At 43.6% G+C, this 19,587-nt stretch overlaps 1 protein-coding gene across 3 annotated transcripts in view; it reads left to right on the forward strand.

Annotated features, from left to right (window-relative positions):
- Positions 1-960: 960 nt before the first annotated feature.
- PASD1 (PAS domain containing repressor 1) overlaps positions 961-19,587 on the forward strand; it is a 54,175-nt gene continuing 35,548 nt past the window's right edge. For all 3 annotated transcript variants that reach the window (XM_065846539.2, XM_071813487.1, XM_071813486.1), the window contains exon 1: positions 961-1,143. The gene's annotated coding sequence lies outside the window, so the exon portion shown is untranslated. The remainder of the gene's footprint in view (positions 1,144-19,587) is intronic.

A 19,587-nucleotide genomic window follows, 5' to 3' on the forward strand; every position in this document is an offset into this window, starting at 1 on the left:
CAGCGCGGGGCCAGGGTCAGGGGCCCAAGCGATACCCCCAGCCTCGCATAACCCCAGGTCACCCCAACTGTGGCGTAAACCACGCGCTTCCCACTGCATCACCCCAGCGAGTGCTATTTCCCCCTGGGGGTACCTTGAGAAGGGAGAGGAGGAGGCTATAGACCAGTCTTGAAGACACAGCTTTTGGTATCCAGTGCTTCCAGAAACAAGCGGAGTATAAATCAAGTCCCCGCAATCAGCATTACCTAATGGAACAAGGGAGAAGCGGCCCCACCCCCGACTCCCCGGAGCTCCCGCGGCAGGGCCGGTGGGACCCGCTGCCTCCTGACCCCGGCTCCGGCGCCTCGCCCGGGGCTGGGCACGGCTGCTGTCGCGGGAAGGGGGAAGGAGCAGCTCGCTGTCCCTGGAGAAGAGGGAAAATAATTAAGGTAGAGAAAGCGAAGAAGAAAAAAGTCGCATGAGGAAGGCAGCAGCAAATGTTAAATCAGTGACTCATGGCATGGCATGACTAATTCCGTCAAAGCGCAGCTCGCGCCGGGCATGGAATTGGTGCCCAACGCCTGGTGGGGAGAGCAGACAGGTGGGGAACACGGGACCACGGGGGCAGCCCGGGCGAGGGCGCATCGGGCGCGCCGGGACCTCCTGCCGCCCCCGCCTGCTGGGCAGCCTGAGCCGCGCGTCGTTCCCCTCCGCAGCGCGCTCGGCCAGAACCAGGGCGGGGAGGAACGGCCGGTCCCGCTGGGCTCCGCAGCCCGGTGCCCGTGACCTACTTCCCGGCGGCGGCCCCGCCGCTCCCCGCGCTCCTGGGCGCTCCGCCGTCCCGCGGGTGCCGGTGCGGCGGGCGCGGGGGAGGAGCGCGCGCCTGTGCAGTGCCGGGGGGGCCGGGCCCAGCCCGCCGCCGCGTTACACAACCGGCCGCCGCAAGAGGCGAGTTTCACAAGTCCCGCCGCAGCTCGCCGGCAGCCCGCACCCACCGTGCGCCCACCCCGCCAGCCCTGCGCCGTGCCCTGCCCGCGTTCGTGCCATGTCTCCTCCGGGCAGCGGGAGCCCGGGGCGGGCGGTAACCCCTGGCACCGGGGGGACACCGCGCCGCAGCTGGGTATGGCACTGAGAGCGGCTCCGCGATACGCATCCTCCCGGACGGTACGTATCACCCTGCGGCGGGGCCACGGTGCCGCGGAGCCTCTCGGGCTGTGGGAGTGCGGGACGGGGGTCTCCTCACCCTCGGGGAGCGACGGGCCGGGCTGCGGGGTGCCCCGGGAAGAGCCCCCGCTGTACGGCGGGGTGTGCGGCACCCGCCGTTTCGCCCTGCCCTCACCCCGCACCTCCGGGACGGTCTCAGTTAAGTTTTGGAGAGGAAAATTTACAGCCGCAACTTAAGTCATCTGGTTTCCCCAAAAAAATAAAATTGTGTCTGGGCAGGATGGGGCCGGGACTGCAGCGCAGGCTGCTTGGCGGGATCCCGTTGCGGAGGTGAGGCGGGGAGGGGGCTCCGGGTGCGGCGGACCCCGGGTGAGCGGTCGGGAACAGCCACGGGACTGAGCACGACTGAGAGCTGCGGGGTGTTTGCGTGGGGGACACCGTTTTTCTGGAGGCTAAAATAGGCCCGATCGCAGTTTTTTCGTTCTGTCTTGAAGTTCTGTCGTTCTGGGAATGCGTTTGTCTGAAAACACGGCGGGGGAAAAACCTCCGAATGGAGTCTCACATCTAAATATAGCAGCTAAAATCCAGGTTGAAAAGTTACTCCTCCCGCCATGGTTATTGTGCCATTTGATTTTACAGACTGTTTACCTTGTAAGTGGGAAATTATGAAGGCTTTGAAAGTTGCTCGTATGTGTCAACTGTGGATTTGTGAATGATAACTCCAAGCCTTGGTCCTTAATGGTAGAAATTGCGAACAGATTGCTTTGAGTAGCTTGCACTGGAAGCGTGCTTCAAAGCTGAGCCCTGCGTGATTCATAAATGAGGTGTTATAAGCACTTCAGAGAGCACTTGTCCTTTGTAAAATGCCACCGTTCTCAAAGACAGGAGGCACCTGGGCCATCTGCAGAGCAGGTCCCTCCTAAGTGGGTTTTGGAGAAGTCCAGCACAGCAGTGCCTTTGGTGGGGCAGAACTGGCACCTAAGTGCCAACTAGCAATTATCCCTGAATGAAGCTGTCTTCTTCAGCAGGGGAGTAGCTCTGGAGATGAGATACCTGAAATCAAAGCTATTAAAACATGCCATGCTTTAACTGCCTGCGAAGGTGCAGTATATAACCAGGGAGGGGAGGATTATTTATTAGCCTGAGTTTGTTTTGTCATGTGCAGTGAAAGCGGAGGTGCTGATTTTACTAATTGGACAAGACATTCTGGTGTATAGATTGGAAAATGTCAGGAGTCACTTCATTTTTAGGCAGAATGATGGTGCTCCCCTGTCCTTATTTTGCTAGATCGCTGTTTGCTAATCGTAGCTCTGGAAATGGAAACTTGGCTTAAAGAGACAGCTAGTTCTTCACAGTTCTGATGTGTAGGCTTTACAGTCCTCATAGGTCCCTACGGATGCTGTTTGAAGCAGGAGATAATTCAGGAGTATGTGGTGTGAACCCCTTGTACTGAACATACTACAACAGGTGCTGTTTCGTTTGGGAATTTGTGTAATTTTACAAGCCTCCTAGGCTGCAATGCCTCACTATGTTATCCAGCCAGAAAAATACATTTGGATTCTTAGTTTTCTAGAAACCGTATTTTTTGAAAGATAATTTTCCTGGAATGTGCTAATCAGAGTAGATCAGTGTGTCAGTGATGCATCGCAGATGAACAGAGCACCCTGTGCACTGATGCACCATCGTGACAGCACTCGGGGCTCTGTCGCTGATGAAGTTCTGACAAATGCAGCAAGCACTAATGAGGAGAGGACACTCAGGAGTGCAGCCAAAAGTGGGAGTTTGTGTGGAAGGGAGGCATTCGTATCTCCTGGGCAAACATGTTTACTACTGGATCTTTAGAGTTTTTCTGAGAGATGTAATAGGAAAAATGCAAATGGCTTTCAGAGTGGTTGCTTACTGCTCATTTATTCTGTTCATTTAGAGCTGTGGATTACAGTTACTTGATCTAGAGGAAAAAGTAGAATTGGATAGAAATTTTTTTGATAAACTGCAAACTTCAGTGAAATTTGGCAGTAAGGTTCCTGCCAAATGGTTCCTGGTTTTTAGCTGCTCAGACTATGCCTGTACTAAATTATTTTGCTGGTTTAAGACACATATCAAGTTCTCAAAAATAGCTCAGGGTTAAAGATTAAAATTAGCAAATAAGTAGTTCATAATTAAAGTCTCATGGTGTTGGAAGCAGCATTACATTTCAGAGATACTGATGTCAAATTCAACTTCTGCTCATTAGTAGTATTAAAAAAAAAATGGTTGAATGTCTTTACGGTTTGGAGCTAAGGCTTGCCTATGCACAGAAGTTGCATTATTTTGCCCTAAATTACGCAACCTCCCGAGATTCACATATAATGATACAAAGGTTTTAATGCCAACATACCTTATTGCCTCAGTCTTTAAGGAATGAGCAATGTGCCTATACCAGAACTGAATCCAGGCTTGTACCGGAACAGTTATGGATTCTAGTGAAATAATATGGCTTTAACCAAAATAATAAAACCTATAAAAACCAAAAAGTATGGACCAGGCTTTGCTGGTAGTATTAAAATCATACACCTCTGTATCACTTCAGTTCCAAATATCTATTAAGGAAGTCAGGCAGGTATAAAAATGGTATTTATTTGTTATGACCTGGATGACACCCTTCTTTATGTGAATCTTTGTCCAACCAAGGCCATGTTCTGCTCGATGTGTCCCTCATCTTCCCTCTGCAATAGCGACTGTGCACGTCGGCACAGCCACAGCCGGGGGGTTCTCCTGGCTGCAGCTCTGCCATGTCTGTCCCGTTCTGCTGTCCAGCCTGAGGCCGTTTCCCTTTTTTTCTTATTTCCCTGCTACTTTTGGTGCACTCAGGACGATGTAGTATGGAGCAACTTCTTGCCCTGTGGCCTGTATGCTGAACGAACAGTGCCGCTGTGCAGAAGTTCTGCAAAAGACTATTATTACTCCAGTCCCACTTGAACCTCGTTTTAAGTGAGGTTGAGCTGGTGGCGAGGCCTCAACAAGCACTCTGCACAAAGCTGGGCTTGCTGGCTGTGTGTCTGCTCAAACTCAGAAGCACCAGATTCAGTCAAACTGCAGAGGTGTGTGCAGTTCATGAGAGACATTGACCTACTTCATATTCCATTATTTGCTTTGGCCTTGTCTACATGGGGAGATTACACCAATTTACTTTAAGTCAATTTTTAAAGTGATTTGATTAGCCTAATGTGAGCTCACCTAAGGACATTCCTATTTTGGTTCAAATGAACTTATTTGGGTTCAACTAAAACCTGCACTTAGTAATTTACATCAAACTGAAATTAGCTGTGCCTAAACTGAAAGGAGAACTGATGCCTCTAAATAATGACACAACTTTCTCATGAAAGCAGAACCTTCTGTAGAATCTGGAACAGAGTGTAATTACTAACAAATGTGCAGAGGACTGAAAGCTATTCATAGCAAAGTTAAAAAAAAAAAAGAAAAAAGAAAAGAAAGAAAACAAGCGAAATTTAAATATCTTCATGAGACAAATGAAGACGAGCCAATTTAATTCCAGTCCTGGAATACTGAAAGCAGTGGCACAACACTTCCTTGGCTTGCAGCAAGGCTATCCCATGGCTCTTCAGCTGCAGAAGAGGGGAGGCATTTGTGTCCTGTACACAGAGTCAAAAAACCTGATGCAGGGAACTATAGGCCTATTGGTTTGAATGCAGTAGTACACTGTGTCTCATGGCATATTTTGTAGGAAAGAATAATTAGACATGGAAATAATGAGGAAGCAGGCTAAATTACAACAAGATTTTTATCAAAGATGGATTGTGTTAGACTTATCTAACATCTTTTTTGTATAACAGATTATTTAGGTGGGGTAAGGTAGGAATGTAATTTACGTAAAGCCAAGCATTTGATACCATGCCCCACAGGACATTATTGCTTAAAATGAAGATGGTGATTCAATATAAGAAATGAAAGGTGGAAAAGGAGCTGGCTAAGGAAAAGATACAACAGTTGCATGCAAATAAAGTCTGAATGGAGAGAGGTATTTAAAGAAAGTCATCAGAATGGAGAGAGATGAGTGTTGTTGCTCCCTTGGGACCAGGCTTGTACCTGCTGAATGGAGCTTGCTCTGTGGGCAGGATTTGGGTGTGTGCACGGGAGTTGTGCAGGATTGACACGAGGTTGGGAGGTATTGTCAATATGGAGGAGGATCAGATTATCATATGAAAGGAATTTAGATGACTTTGTTGATCGCGGTGATAGAAATAAAATGACATTTAATAGTGCTGAGTGCAAAGTCATACGAAGTTCTAAACATGGAGACCAGTAGCAAGAATTTCCAGTGTGAAACAGGAGGTTGTCAGCTGTCTGTGACAGAAAGGAGAGATGTGGATGCACTGGCTGGTCAGGAGATACCTGTGAGCAAGCAGTGAGATACAGCGGTGAAGGAGACCAATGACATCCTTGAATATCAAAGGAAAATAGTGAGCGAGATTCAGGGAAGTGTGGTATTATCCTTGTGCAAATCACCATACAGAGCATCGGTACAAGAGCTCATGAAGTAGCCTGTTCACATTTTGCATAGCTCTGGACACCCCAGTCAAGAACATATTAAATTACAACAGTAGGAGGGCTGGAGGTATTGTTGCACAAATGGACCATTTATTGTATGAAGTGAGGTTAAGGAGTATAATTTGTTTAGCTCTGGCCAGTTGAACAAATGAAGGGACAGGTTACAGTAGGTCTTTTTATGCATGGTTGGGACTAACTAGCAAGAAGACAGAAAAACTAAGTCAAAAGATAGCATCTGCACAAGATCAAATTGTCTAAGTTGATCATGAATAAATTTGGATGGGAAATTAGAAGAAAACTTTTAGCTACCTAAGGATTGAGGTTGCATAATAGTCTTTCAATTACGGTTGTTTTGAGACAGATCTTTATAATCTTATGAAAGAGATTATACAATTAAATTAGAGAGTTCCTGGAGATAGGAAGTCAAGTTCGCAGAGTTAGTCCTTTGGTCTCCAGTAGAGTCATATCTTTAATGTAAGGTTGAAAGGAGAATGGACCTCATTTTGTTTGCACTATTAACCCCACGCATCAAGGCTTCTGCTGTTTTCTTGGGAACCAAAGCAAGAATGAGTTTTCCCTGTTGCTGCAGATTTGAATCTTTTTTCCCCCTTATTTGCCTTCCTCTCAAGCGACAGAAGTTGGAAGTGTGCAGTGCAGACTCCTTGTAGCATTAGACAGGCACAATTGCCTGCATTTTTTTCTGGCATGCTCCCTGGTCTAATTTGTTTGTCAGATTTTGGGCCAAAGAGGCATTTTTCCTTCAGGTTGTCTTGCCAGTAACTGTATTTTACTTCATGGTATATTTTTGTGGGATCTGTTGCTAGCACTGTTCACCCATCCTTTTGTGTATCACAACATGGTTTAAACTTTGGTGCTTCTGATGTGTGTCGTTAAGTTTGTTGTAGGATGTGAGGACATGTTCTGTGGCTCCTGGTGCATCTGGGCAGGTACTGATCAGAGCAAAACTTTGTATATTATGCAGAATAACCTGTAGAAGAGGTAAGAGATTGCTGACCATTAGTGATGGATTAATAATTTTAAAAACACGATTTTGTCATAGGAATGTTGAATGTATCATGTGCATCCTATTACAAGAAAGAGAGATGGAAAGGGGAAAAAAAAAAGGGACAGGAAGCAAGCAAGCAAGAAGGAAAACAGCTTGGCTTAGCCTGAAGCAGAGATCACATACTTGATAAGCTGCCGATAAAGAGAAATTGAAATATGGAAAAATGACGGTGCAGACAAGGATAATATTGAGATGGTAGAAGAGTAAGTATGTTAACCAGACTCCATGGAGCTGTTGAAATGCATTTAATCATATGGCTGTGACTTGTATTCTTAGGCAAACACAATTGTATAACTGATTAATTTGCCAACATTTCTTTAGTGCATAGCACTATGGTAACCAAGAGGCTCACTAAACATTGTCCCAGAGAACACTGTAAAATACATCTTTCCTTAGGAAAGGATCCCAAGCAGGCAAGGAGAGCAAAAGGCTTGGTCTTCTCCACACCACTGCTCATGTGGCATGGAGGACTATGCCACCCTGCACATCACCCTCCATCAGCCCCTGGGACCTCAGGCCTCTAAGGATGCTTCTCAGAGATTTGTTGCATAGAGCAGAAGCATGTGCAGTTTTATACTGAGCACTGAGTACCCTGGACCTGGCTGATAGCTGGGTTGTCTCTGCAGTTGCCACGTGGGCTGCTCCGCGCCCTGGCTCGGGGCAGGGATTTAGGCAATGCCCGCCTGGCTCAGCAGACACTGACACTAGACCTTCTGTCTCCCCACGATTTGTGTTCTCTCTCACCTATAGATGAATCCATAAGTCAATGTGAGGTGCTTTGTTGAGTGCCAGATATAGAAAGATGGAATAATTGATTGACTAGTAGATAAATGCAGAGATATTTGTAGGTGTGTTTATTCTTGTTTACAAACTGCCCAAGCTTAGGCAAGCTTTTCAAGTGTGTAGCAATGGCAGGAATCATATGCATAAAAATGCTAATCTCCTCTCTTGCTTCATCAGTTCAGCCCACAAACGCAGGCATACACATATGCTTAAAAGAAATTAATAAGGTTGGTTTGTTCTCTGCTGGACTCAGCCTACTTTAATCTTAACTCACAGTACAGTGTGGCACATTGCTTCAGGACAATAAAGTTTTGACCATAAGCAACATTCCAAGTAAACTTTTTTTTTTGATAACTAAATGAACAATAGATGAGCTGATAATAGCTCTCATTGCCATTAATTGTTTTGTATGGACATGGCAGCATTATAGGAAGATTTTTAAGCAAATGCAGAGACTTTATCTGAAGGGGATGAGATTAACCCCTGTCCCTAATGAAGCCAAAAGTTGAGCGTCCATCAACTTCTCTGCAGTGAGAACCTCTTCCAGAGTATCAGCCAAAGAGAAAAATAAACATCCCTTGGATTTAGGCTGTTTAAGGCTCTACTGCACAAACGGTAAATACATTTTTATGTATGGAGGAGAATGCTGTGTGTTTGTTCCACTGTTGGCTTGTTGCAGCAAACACAGCAATTAGAGAGGCTGTAATAGCTGGGGAGGGTTACACCCCGTGCTGAGGAAGTTTGGCCATGAACCTGTTTGTCCTGTCTCTGAGTGCAGTGTACACTGGCACACTTTACAGTAAATTAAAAATATTCACTCTGATCGAACTGTTTCAAATTAAATTTTGTTAGGTGATGTATTAAGTGTGTGTTCAGTGAGTCATGTGCAGCAAAATGCAGGACGTCGGTTGACTCTGCTCCTGATGTATATGTTAAAGATGACTATTGACAGTTTGCTTTTTCTCTCAAATAGAGTAGGTGGAATGGCTTCATTTTGGGCCAGGCTTTAAGTGGAAGGGGCACAGTAGGAAGTATTAATAAAACAAACTCTTTGTGCTGATCTTAACACCTACATTTTCTATTTAACCTTGCTCAGTGCAGAGGGCAGAGCCTTGTCATTAGCGGAGACAATGTGTCAACACAGGAAAAGTGAGCTACTTTATTTTCTTTCTGTCCTAAGTGCCGGGGTTAACCTCCCACACGGCAGCAGTGACTTGGAGCTGTGTAGTTGCAGAGGGAGTACACATTGGCCCTTGGGTGCCAGTCCAGGGACAGATGAGTCTCATTGCTTGTTCTGCTGGTGCATGGACTTCTGTGAAGCTGAATCACTTTCTTATCTGGGGCATCTTCATGTCTCTTGGGACTTGGCTTTTCCACTGCAAGACCTCCTTCTGCTCTGGACCCAGTGAGACATAGATAGAAGTCTGTTTTGGGGGGAAGTTTGCACAGCTCCAGAACCCTTATTGAAAATGTTGTGATGTGGGAAAATTGCCTACAACTCTGTTTTTATACTTTCTGGAAATAATTCAGAGTTCAGAAGGAGGAAATCCCAGAAGAAGGTTGTTAGAGTAGAAGAGTGTATATGATTCTGTAATAGTCCTGGCGTGCTGTCTGGAAAGGGCAAAGGTCCGTTGCCTAAAATGGGAGAATAATAAATGCAATGGACTAAAATTGCCGCAAAACCATTTGGAAACAAGAAATGTGGCTGAATCGCGACTTTGTCGTATCCAGAGCACGTGCTTTGAATCTGGAGCTGAATTCCTTATCTTAGATATATTAATGGTTAAAAAGACAGCTAGTGGGGCTATCAAGATCTAGAGTATTAGACTGATTAGCTTGTTGTGGACTGTTGTGACTAGAGCAGAATCTCTGGTTTTGCTTGTGGGGTGGAAAAAAATATTAACAGAAGAGGAACAACTTCTGTGTTTTAATTTTTTTTTGAAGGAAAGCATATTAATATTAATAAGTGATCCAGCTGGAATAGCATCTTCCTTAAAAATTGTCCTTAGAGATAGTGTGCAATCAAATTAATGTTAATATAATATACTAAGTAAAGTTTTATAAATATAAATCATCTTCTTATTTCAAGAGCTGAACTGCTGAGGAAACTATGCTGGGATTTTCTAATATAGCCTGATTTGAATTGTTCGAATAACAAGAGATACCAGTGAATAAATCAGATAATGAGCTGCTTTACACAGAAGGCATAATACCTATTTATGATGTATAGAAGTCCTACGAGAAATGAATTGTCAGTTTAATCTTCTTTGGTTGTGTTTGAAATCTACTTTTATGAGGCATTCCTGACTGTTCAAGTGATTACTGTTCAGACTCTTATATAGAGTTTGTTCATATTTGATTTAAAGCTCTAGAAGTTCCTTTGCAGGCAAATGTTCATTTTCTTCAGTTGTTTTTATTTGTTTCCTTGCCCTTGAAGTAAAATTTATGGTGATTACAGGTGATGCCAAAAGTTTTCTTCTGACCTAGCTGCTCTTGTCAGAACTTAGGAAGCACTGTTATCTCAAAGGATGCACCTTCCCAGAAAGAGCAGTAGTACAGATCATTCCCTTCATCATTGGCATCTTTGACACAGTGTTGAAGAGCTTTGCGGTTGACCTGAGAGGGACAAAGATTTCTCCATTGCTCTGTGCGCTAGTGAAGAATATTGAGTTTGAAGACACTTCAATAAACACTGCTTTTTCCTGCTTTTTTTTTTTTGTAAGTTCTTGTGATAAATTTCCTGTGGAAGAGAGAATTGTTGGATGAATTAAATCAGATTATCTAAACATTCAGTTTCTCTGTCTGTTTCTAAGAGTGCATTGATATTGACCCTTTACCCATAATACAGCTATTTTTTGAGCAAAAATGTGGAATTTATTTTTGTATCTGACATGAGCATCACGTTTTATTAGGGAATTGTATCAATCAGTTTTACTAACAGCTGATTTTCCTCCCAGCTTTACAACACTTGCAGTGGCTTCAGTCATAGAGCCCTGATGGGGAAACATTGCTGGAAGGATGATGTGCAATGCTGGAGTCTGGTGGGGCAGGATTGCTGCTCTGCATAAAGCAAGCAAACATCTCTGAGATATTAAAAACTTTTGACAGGGATAGGAAGATAATTCTCAAGATAATTCCACGTCAAGCTCTGCTCTAACTTCTGTCTTCTGCCAGGCTTCCTAAGCCCTAGGTCACAAGGTTAGAGAAAATTGTGGGCTGATTGTGTCATCCTTCACCTGTAGATACAGAACGTCCCGATCACAGTCAATCACCACCAGACCCAGATAGCCTGTCGTCACCCTCCTATTAAGGATGACTGTTTCTAAAACATTAACATTCATGTCAGGTCTAGATATGGATCAGCGCAGGCTAAAATCATTGTCAGGAACAGATGTGAGATACCTAATCAGTTATTTCCTAAGGAAAATGAGTTTGATTGCATGAATAGTTGTAAATATTTCATTCAGCAATTCAGCTACTACGGCAATTGTAAACAAGCTTCTGAGACTGAAGAGAAACATTTTGTGGCACTGTACTTGATTTCTTATTCATTTAAACTTTAGTGTGGAAGAAAGCAGCTTAGGTACTTTGAATTACTTTTTGTGACAGCGTTGATCATAACCAGGGACTCACTCTGAAGAGAGCCTGCCATGCTTAACCCTAATAAACATGGCCAGCTTCATCCTGGTTTACAATGTTTGTCCACAGGATGAGCACAAAGATGTAGATTTTGCTACTGTGACATGATCACAGCACAGGAATTAGTTCTGGCTTCAGCAGGGGTTTGATAGTCTGAGCATCAAAAGCCCATCCTCTGTCTTGGTTTTGCACTTGCCCACCCAAAGCCAAGCTTTGGTCATAAGCCTGGCCCGTGGCTGGGAGTTGAGCCAGGACTAGGTGCTCTGTGCTCCTGTCATGCAATTGCTACATGATAACTTTGCTGGCTCTTCCAAATGTTGGCTGTACGTAAGCAATAATTAAGGACATGGCTTCAATTTCTTGTTTGTTTTGTGCTTATTTGCTGAAAACAAAACTTAATTAAATTGGAAGGAAATTTAATGTTAAATCAGGATCAGGGTAGTACTAATTTCAGTGAAGCAGGCAGGAATTTTATCACTGATCTTTTGCAGAAGAGCCGATAAGAGGAAGAAAAGGAAGGAGAAAGTTAGCTTTTTCTCTGCCTAATTGAGTGTTTTCCCTGCTTGAGTTTTGGCTAAACTATTGTATATTTTGATCCTGATTTTTAGGAGACTTGCACAAAAACAGTGCATGAAAGAAGGATGTTTGCAGCACAGATGATATTTGCCTCTCAAACACGGTGTGAAATTCCGAGGAAACTGGGACTGTCAGCTAAAGGTCATGGGCATTTTTAACTTCTGCTGCTGGCTTCATGCTACTGCGTACATGTTCGTCAGGGATCTTGCTGGCCTTGGTGGTATTGCATAGTTAGATTATTACAGAAACAAGCTCCCTTTATACCCACGTGTTTCTTATGCATCAACATTACAGTTTGGTTCTTTCCATCAGCTGTTTTTAATGTGTATTTTCTCAGCTAGCATAATTCTGTTGTGTACAGTATGAATATTGTTAGTATCTGGATATATCGTTTAATGTGATTTGGTCAGGAAAGCTCTAGGTAATAAATTCATGTTTATCCTCATTCTGGAAAGCACAAATGAATCCCATTGTTTTCACTCAAGAATTACACAGATGGTTAAAAAAAAGAGACATGGACAATGGATCTGGCTAAACGAAGGGCCAAGCTTTCCCATGTTCTTTTCACTCTGTCCTAGGTAAGAAGTGATCTCACACTGCAACTTGTTCAGCTGGCCCAGCCTCTTACTTGAAAACCAGTGACTACAGATATCTATAGGTACAGATCTGCTGTCCTTGTCAGCCACATCCATACAGCCAGGATTGCTCAGCAGGACAGCAGTATCCATTGCTGTTGGCATTAGCTATCTAGTAGAGGAGAGTTATCCTTTGAGAGAGATAGACCCATTTATTTAATTTACTGGATGTATTGGAGTCTTGGTTTTGGCTCATACAATGAGGATTCTTAGTACTGGGCGTTGCAGATGTGAAATAAAGCATGTTTTAAAATGTTCTGCCTGCATGCAGAATTGTAATCCATAGACATCATTTAGATGTCCAGAAAAACCCATATATCCTTAATTTCAGGGACACCTGTCCTTAGTTTCAGGGATGCCCATCCTTCTGAGACATGACCAGTTCTCTGTCTTGCATCTTCCTCTGCCATCAGTGAGAGGTCCCCGCATGTCCATGCTGCAGCGGGTGACAAGGAACTGTGGCTCTGCAGCCCTGCGCCTCTTTGAGGGCAAGGTGGTTTGGTCTGTTCCCTTTACCCCACATCTCTGTGTTTACTGAAGTCTTTTTTACATGAACATTATCTGGTAGGGATGCATATTTTCTGTTCTCAAATAGTTAAAAAAAACCTGCAAGAGAATCCCCAAAGCAAAATGGACAATCAGTCGTGCTGAGTCATATTTTGTTATTATGCCTGATTATCCAGCCAGCCGTGCAAATAAACTGCAAGGAGAAATAAAGGATGCGTGTGAATATCTTATCTATGATAAAATGAAGTCTTGGGTCTTTGTGCGTAAATGTGTAACAATAATGACCTAGTATGAAAGTGTTCCAGTGACTGACATATTTGCAGCCTAAAAAAGATAATGAAATAATAAGAGAGAGATCTGTGGATGTTTGTCTTTCTGAAGGCAAGGTTTGCTTTCTCATTATATGTCTAGTGCATATCAGTAGTACCGTGCAGAATGATCAATATGATTGCAATTAATTATTTAAATATTCTTTTATTCCTGAAGCTTTCAAAACAAATAACTATCTTTTGAGGAGCTAGTTGAGATGTGAGGTGGGCAAGATAGCGCAAAAGAGAATATTGGACATGAAGTTAGAAGTGCTTCACAGAAGAGAAAGAGAAGTGCATGTATGTGTGGGGGTGTTTTGTAGAAGGAAAAAGAAACAGTTATTAACAATACCAGTAACATAAGTGGCAGTAATTCTTCTTTTAAAAAAAAATTTAAGCTTCAATAGCTCAAATCCATCCTTGTTGTAACATTGATGGAATTACACTTGGACCAACATATTTTCTGGTGCATAAGTCTTCTAGTGTTACTTTAATGCAAATACTACAAATAAGCATGACTTTGTCCAAAATGCATTTGCTGACCATATTTATCATCTGTATTCTTCATAATAAACAAGGAGACACATCTGTGGAGGAGGTCTGGTAGCTACAGAAAATATTGCATCATGGTGTCTGACTGTTGCCATTATGAGCTATTCTCAGCTCAAAGGCCTGGTTTTTAGGGCAGCTGAAACACAAATGTATATTTGGTGTTTGTGACCCTTTGCAACCGTATTATATATTTGTAATGCAGGAAGTAAAACACTGGATGGAAAAGTGCCACTTCAAGACAACCATGAGTGATTTTGGAAATTCTGAGTAATGAGATGATTTTTCTCACAGTAATGCTCAGGTCTAGCCCTTAATCATACACCTGAAACAAGTGGGCTCAGACCTTATGAAAGGTGTTTATTTATCCAGCTTTAAGGCACAGGCCAAGAAATAACTTGATCGGATTAGCCAAGTTTGAATAGGAACAGCAGCAAATAGAATCAAATGAGTGTGAATGATGCTGCTGTGCTCTCTCTCAGAAAAATATCTGCCAGCTGCCGTTGTAGAGTATAATCCTGCAAGATGCTGATGCCTCCAGTTCCCATTGCCCGAGGGAGCTGGACTGGGGCACTTCTGACGTGCAGCTCCCATTACTCACCTTAGTCAAACAAACGTTTTTCTCTGAAATCCTTCTTTTTCCTGTTATATAAAAGCTGCTTCTTTTCTGCCTCCTCTTTCTTGAAAGGCTCTTGACGTGCACAGGGACAGGGTGCGTTGCTGGTTATTCTCAACTGCAAGATTACAGAGATGGCAGCAGTAAGGTCAGTGGGGCATGAACGCGGCTCAGCTGGAGAGCAGCTGTGAGCAGATCATTTAAGGAAAGCAGCTGAAATTCTCGGAGCCAAATGAGGATGAGACAAATTTTGAAATGTAAGGGCTTTGTTTAAATTCCTTTTGACTTATGTGCACATTATACCTGGAATGCTCCAGAATTAAACATACCAAGAGGATAAAGAAGTTTCTTATGCTTGAACTTGGATGTGTGAAGCCAGATATGTAAAATGAGGTCAGTTAGCTCAGCTGCAGTGAATCTTTTGATATTCATTTAATGGATAAGTAGATAAAACTCTAAGTAAGCTTGCATGGGAGACTTTGAATTTTAACTACTAAAGCTCTTTATAATTTTCTCACAGGTCTTTTACATAGTCTGGACACGGGAAAGCATTTCTTTACTGAGAGTGTAGTCGAACAGTGGAACAGGGTTCCTAGAGAAGTGGTCGATGCCCCAAACCTGTCAGTGTTTAAGAGGCATTTGAACAAAGCCCTTAATAATGTGCTTTAACTTTTGGTCAGCCCTGAATTGGTCAGGCAGTTGGACTAGATGAGCACTGTAGTCCAGCTGAAACATTCGATTCTCTAGGGCAGTTTAACTGTTCAGACAGCTAGTGCTGTTCCACTTGTGCTGCAAATACCACTGCAGGTCTTCTCAACCTGTTTTCTCATTTCTTCTGTCTCTGAACCAGAGGTGAAGCAGTCTTTGGGTTCAAAATTTGGACTGTAATCAAGAAGTTGAATTCTGGATCAGGAGCTGAATTCTCATCTGGTATAAGGAGACTTTCAATCTAGTTCAGACCTACCTCTAATCCTTTTGTCGTAGTATTTCCTTTATTTTTGAACAGCTTCCTTATGTATTGAGTACCAGAAATTCCAAGCTGGTGATACACATGGAAAACAGATTGCAACAGAGAGCAGATTAAATTACTCAGCTCTAGGATTACTGAGGTAGAACTTTTTTTCTTTGTGTTGTTTGGAAAGGGAGAAGAATCTTCCTTTTTTTTATTTAATCTATAGAGAGAAATTTGAGATCAAATTACTCTGAGCTGCCCTTTCATTGATCAGTCAATGATCACTTAAGGAAGAAATAACGAACTGGGGTTTTTTTTCCCCTCCTTCATTTGAAAATCAGCTCTTACCAGTGCTGTGTATTTAAGGGAGTTCTAAGACTATAGTCTTAGGTGCTTCAGGAAGCTTACTGTAGGAGGGAAGAATTGACTGAATGCCAATAGACAGGGCTAATCATGAGGACATCTGGATTCACTTCTTAACTCTGCTGCATGATATTGGGTCAATGATTTAGGTCAAGCTTTTCCAAAATGTGTATTGTTTGTAAGTGCTTATGCTGGGTTTCAGCATTACTGAAAATTAGGCTGTAACTGCATTTACTGTTTCAAATTCAGTTTACCGCAACTGGGACACTCGTAAAAGGAGACAGAAGTAAAATGTGTGCCTGTTTCCTCACTTACGGAGTGCACCAAGTCTTCCTGATGCACAAGCATTGGAGGAGTGAAGGGATGGCAGCAAGCTGCTTGCAAAGCATCAGAAAAGTAAATGCTGTTCAGCACAAATCAAAGGATGCTGAACAAGAACCAGACTTTCAGCCTTACCTGTCGAAGGTCTCCCCGGGCAGTGTAGAGGACCAAGCAGATTAAAGGAAGTGCGGGAATGACGGAGTCAAGGATAGACGGCTACCTGCAGGCTGTACAGCATCCAACCCAGCCAGCTGCCTTCCCATGTGTTGCCCAACAGCAGCAGAGGAGTTTCCGTTTCTTGGAGAGGGGATCCGGGGCCATAGCACCGAGTGTGGACAGGACAGGGCAGGTGTAGCAAGCCGTGTGCTTCCAAGAGGCTGATTTGTGTCACACTCAGTCAATGTGTGCATGCTGGAAAGGGGCAGGCCTGCTGGGCAAGTGTGGGTCAACTATGCTAAACATCCGTTCATGTAATGGACATGTCCTGATAGTGTCAGGCTCCTTTCATTGAGCGGGCTAGGGAGTTGGTAGACTCTTCTTGCTTTCACAGGTGACAGGAGTGTACATCCCTTGCACAGGTGCATCCTGACTCCAGGATCAACTGTGGTTTGTGTCAGGCTTTGGCGTGAGCTGAGGCACATTGGCAGGGCAATGGCCAGTGGAGTACTGTACATAGACAGATGTTCAAGTTTGAAAGAAAATCCTCCAGTCCACAAATAGCCCCCACCATCTGCTGATCCTGCAACCTGTAAGCTGGTGGACTTTGAAGCCAAGTCATATACAGCGTTTTTCTGCTCCCTGGAGCAGAGCAGTTTGGGAGCATGGTCCTGGAACCACCGAGGACCCACTCCTGACCCAGCTGAAGGCCCCGGCTTTTACAGTGCAAGGTAAACAACCCTCAGGCCTTCTGTTTATTTCTGCATTAGAAGTTCAAGTTCCGACACAAGCAAACACAAAGCAGAAGTGCTCATCTCCTCATCTGTACTGTCCTCAAGTGTCTGAAATGCATTGTATATACAAGACTGGGAAAGGCAAAGAAGAAACAAAGCCAAAAATGTGTTGTTTGAGAAGAAAAAGAGAACAACTAAGGACATGAATGCTACTATTGCCACTTTCAATGAACTGGTAGTTGCTGGGGTTGTTTTTTGCTAAGAAAAGCAGAGTAGAAGGTGTTTAGTTTAATTAGATAGCTGGTTCCCTTTGTCTAATGATTACATTTATTCTGTGCACAGGGAGAGCATAAGGCATAAAAGTGGGTATTTTAATGACACATAGACTTTATGTAGAAGTCTGCTGGGAAAGGCTTTCAACCATAGTAAATAGAAGGGAAGAGGGATTTCAGGGTAACACATCAAGAACGACAGCTTTGACATGTTTGTCCTAGTATCTACATAGTTGACAAAACAAAATCCGTAACCAAAAAAGGAGCCCCTGACCTCATTTAATGCCATAAATGCAGTTGATGCAAGCTGGGTCCTCTTGGTGGGAGTAACGCACGACACCTCCCAGGGAGAAGCTCCGGCTGGTGATCCCTGAGAGCAGAGCACGGGGTGTTGGGATGCCCTGCACCCATTTCACAGGCAGTTCTGCAATAAGTGCAGAAGCCAATGCTGTCAAGTTAGCAGAGAGTGCTGATCTCTCTTAAAAATGTTCTTTGCTGCTTTGCTCTGGTAGTGTCGACACTACCAGAATTTTTTGAATGAAACCCTGAATTATCCAGAATTTCAGCAGTGGGTTTGTGATCAGATGTTGTCCGTATTGTTTAAGCTGCAGAATAGATAGCTTTGGGTTTGTTTGTTTCATTGCTGAAATTTACTGGGTTAACTTTCCCACATGCACCCCATCCTTTGTGGTTTGCCAGAGAAGTGAGCATGACAGAAAGTGGCCTGAGGTGTGAGAGGAGGAGCTCTGCTCACCTTCCCCTCACTGCACTCAGCAGGAATGGTCACTTAACCTCTGCATCAGGAGGGGAGCGGTGCAGCAGTCATCCTGAACATCATCACTGCTTTCCTGGGTAGAAATTGCTCTGGGTATCTTTTTGCAAATTGCTCTGAAATAAAATGTGTGTTTATATATGTATGTCTATGTACCCACCTACACACATGCATTTGCACCATCAGGATCAGCTATAAGCAGCAGCAGAGCTACTGTATTTGATGAAAATTTTGGAGAACATTCTGTTCAAAAGACTTCTGACTCTTGGGTTTCAATGTTGCTGTATTCTCTTTAGCTCTATGTGCCTTTCCTGGAAATAGTCCCACGAAAGCACACGTCTCAATTTCTGCTGAAGGATTAACTGCAGAAGAGTGCCTTTGCTCCCATCCTACATGAGGGAAAACTGTTATTTTTTGAGGGTTCTTTGGCTCTATGTCTGACTGAGTCAGATGTGCTAAAGAGTTGTTTACAGGTTACATATAATTATTTCATACTACAGCACACATGTACCTTTCCTGTAGCAATTGAACGGCTACAAATGAACGCAAGTGTTCATCCAAGACCACAGAAGAAATATTATTTTTATATGCATTTTTATCCTAGCCTGCTTGTGCCAGTAGAAATACAGTTTTGTACTACCTCAGGTTGTGAATCAGCAGTTCTGCCTTTTGCCATGTTTTGAGAATTTTAAGGGGCTATTAGACAAATTGATAGAATTAATTTAATGCATGCCCTTCTTGTTACAGAAACCCTGGAGACATCTAAGTAATATTCTCTAATGTTGTATCTTTACCCTGAAAGGTTCAGTAATTTGCTGGAACAGAACAATCTTGGCCAGTTATTTTCTCCAGGATCTGACAAAAATCCTAGAGAACAAACTCTTCCAGTAATCATCTTTTCAAGTGTCCAGTTTTAATCTTTTTTTCCCTTTCTTTTGTCAGAATGGCATATCCTGGTTAAAAATAAAAAGAAAACAAAAAAAACCCCAAACAAAACAAAAAAACTCCCAAACAAAACCAGACAAGCACACTGCCATTGTTCCTCCCTGTATCTTTCACTTAATTTCTGTGTGAATCACCGTGCTCTGATACAGCCTTTTTCATGGTGTAATTGTTTTCTATAATCCATTTTCTTTGGGCACCTCTTAGCTTCTGTCTGAAGCTGTTACTGCTGTAATGAATGTAGTCATAAACCTGTCACAGATAACAAGCTAAATTTAGAGCTCGATAAACCAGGGGCTAGTGTGCTGTAGGTAAGTGAGCACATTGGGGTGCAATAGTTACAACAGTGGCACAAACTTCTGGCACTTCTGACAGGTTAACAAAAGAGCACACAGGATATTTGGTTCCCTCAACTGATTCACCACCATTTTCCATATTCCGGTAAACAAAGATGCTGTGTGAAAATCCAGGTACCGTCATGGCATGTCACCCTGCCTTGGCACTCCCCAGAGGGACAGTGTGTGTCCGCCGCCAGAGATGAGCGTGTTGCACGGGACCGTTTCCCTCAGCCCCCCACCGCGGAGATGCAGGTGGCGTAAAGGATGCTGTAAAGGATGGAGCTGCACAGCTACCACAGAACTGAGCGGGTCCAGCTCCTCCAAAGAGGCAAGCGGTCTGAATCTGGAATTAGGAGCTATCAGCGGG

This window comes from Patagioenas fasciata, chromosome 11, assembly GCF_037038585.1.
Source record: "Patagioenas fasciata isolate bPatFas1 chromosome 11, bPatFas1.hap1, whole genome shotgun sequence".
Lineage (NCBI taxonomy): Eukaryota > Metazoa > Chordata > Aves > Columbiformes > Columbidae > Patagioenas > Patagioenas fasciata.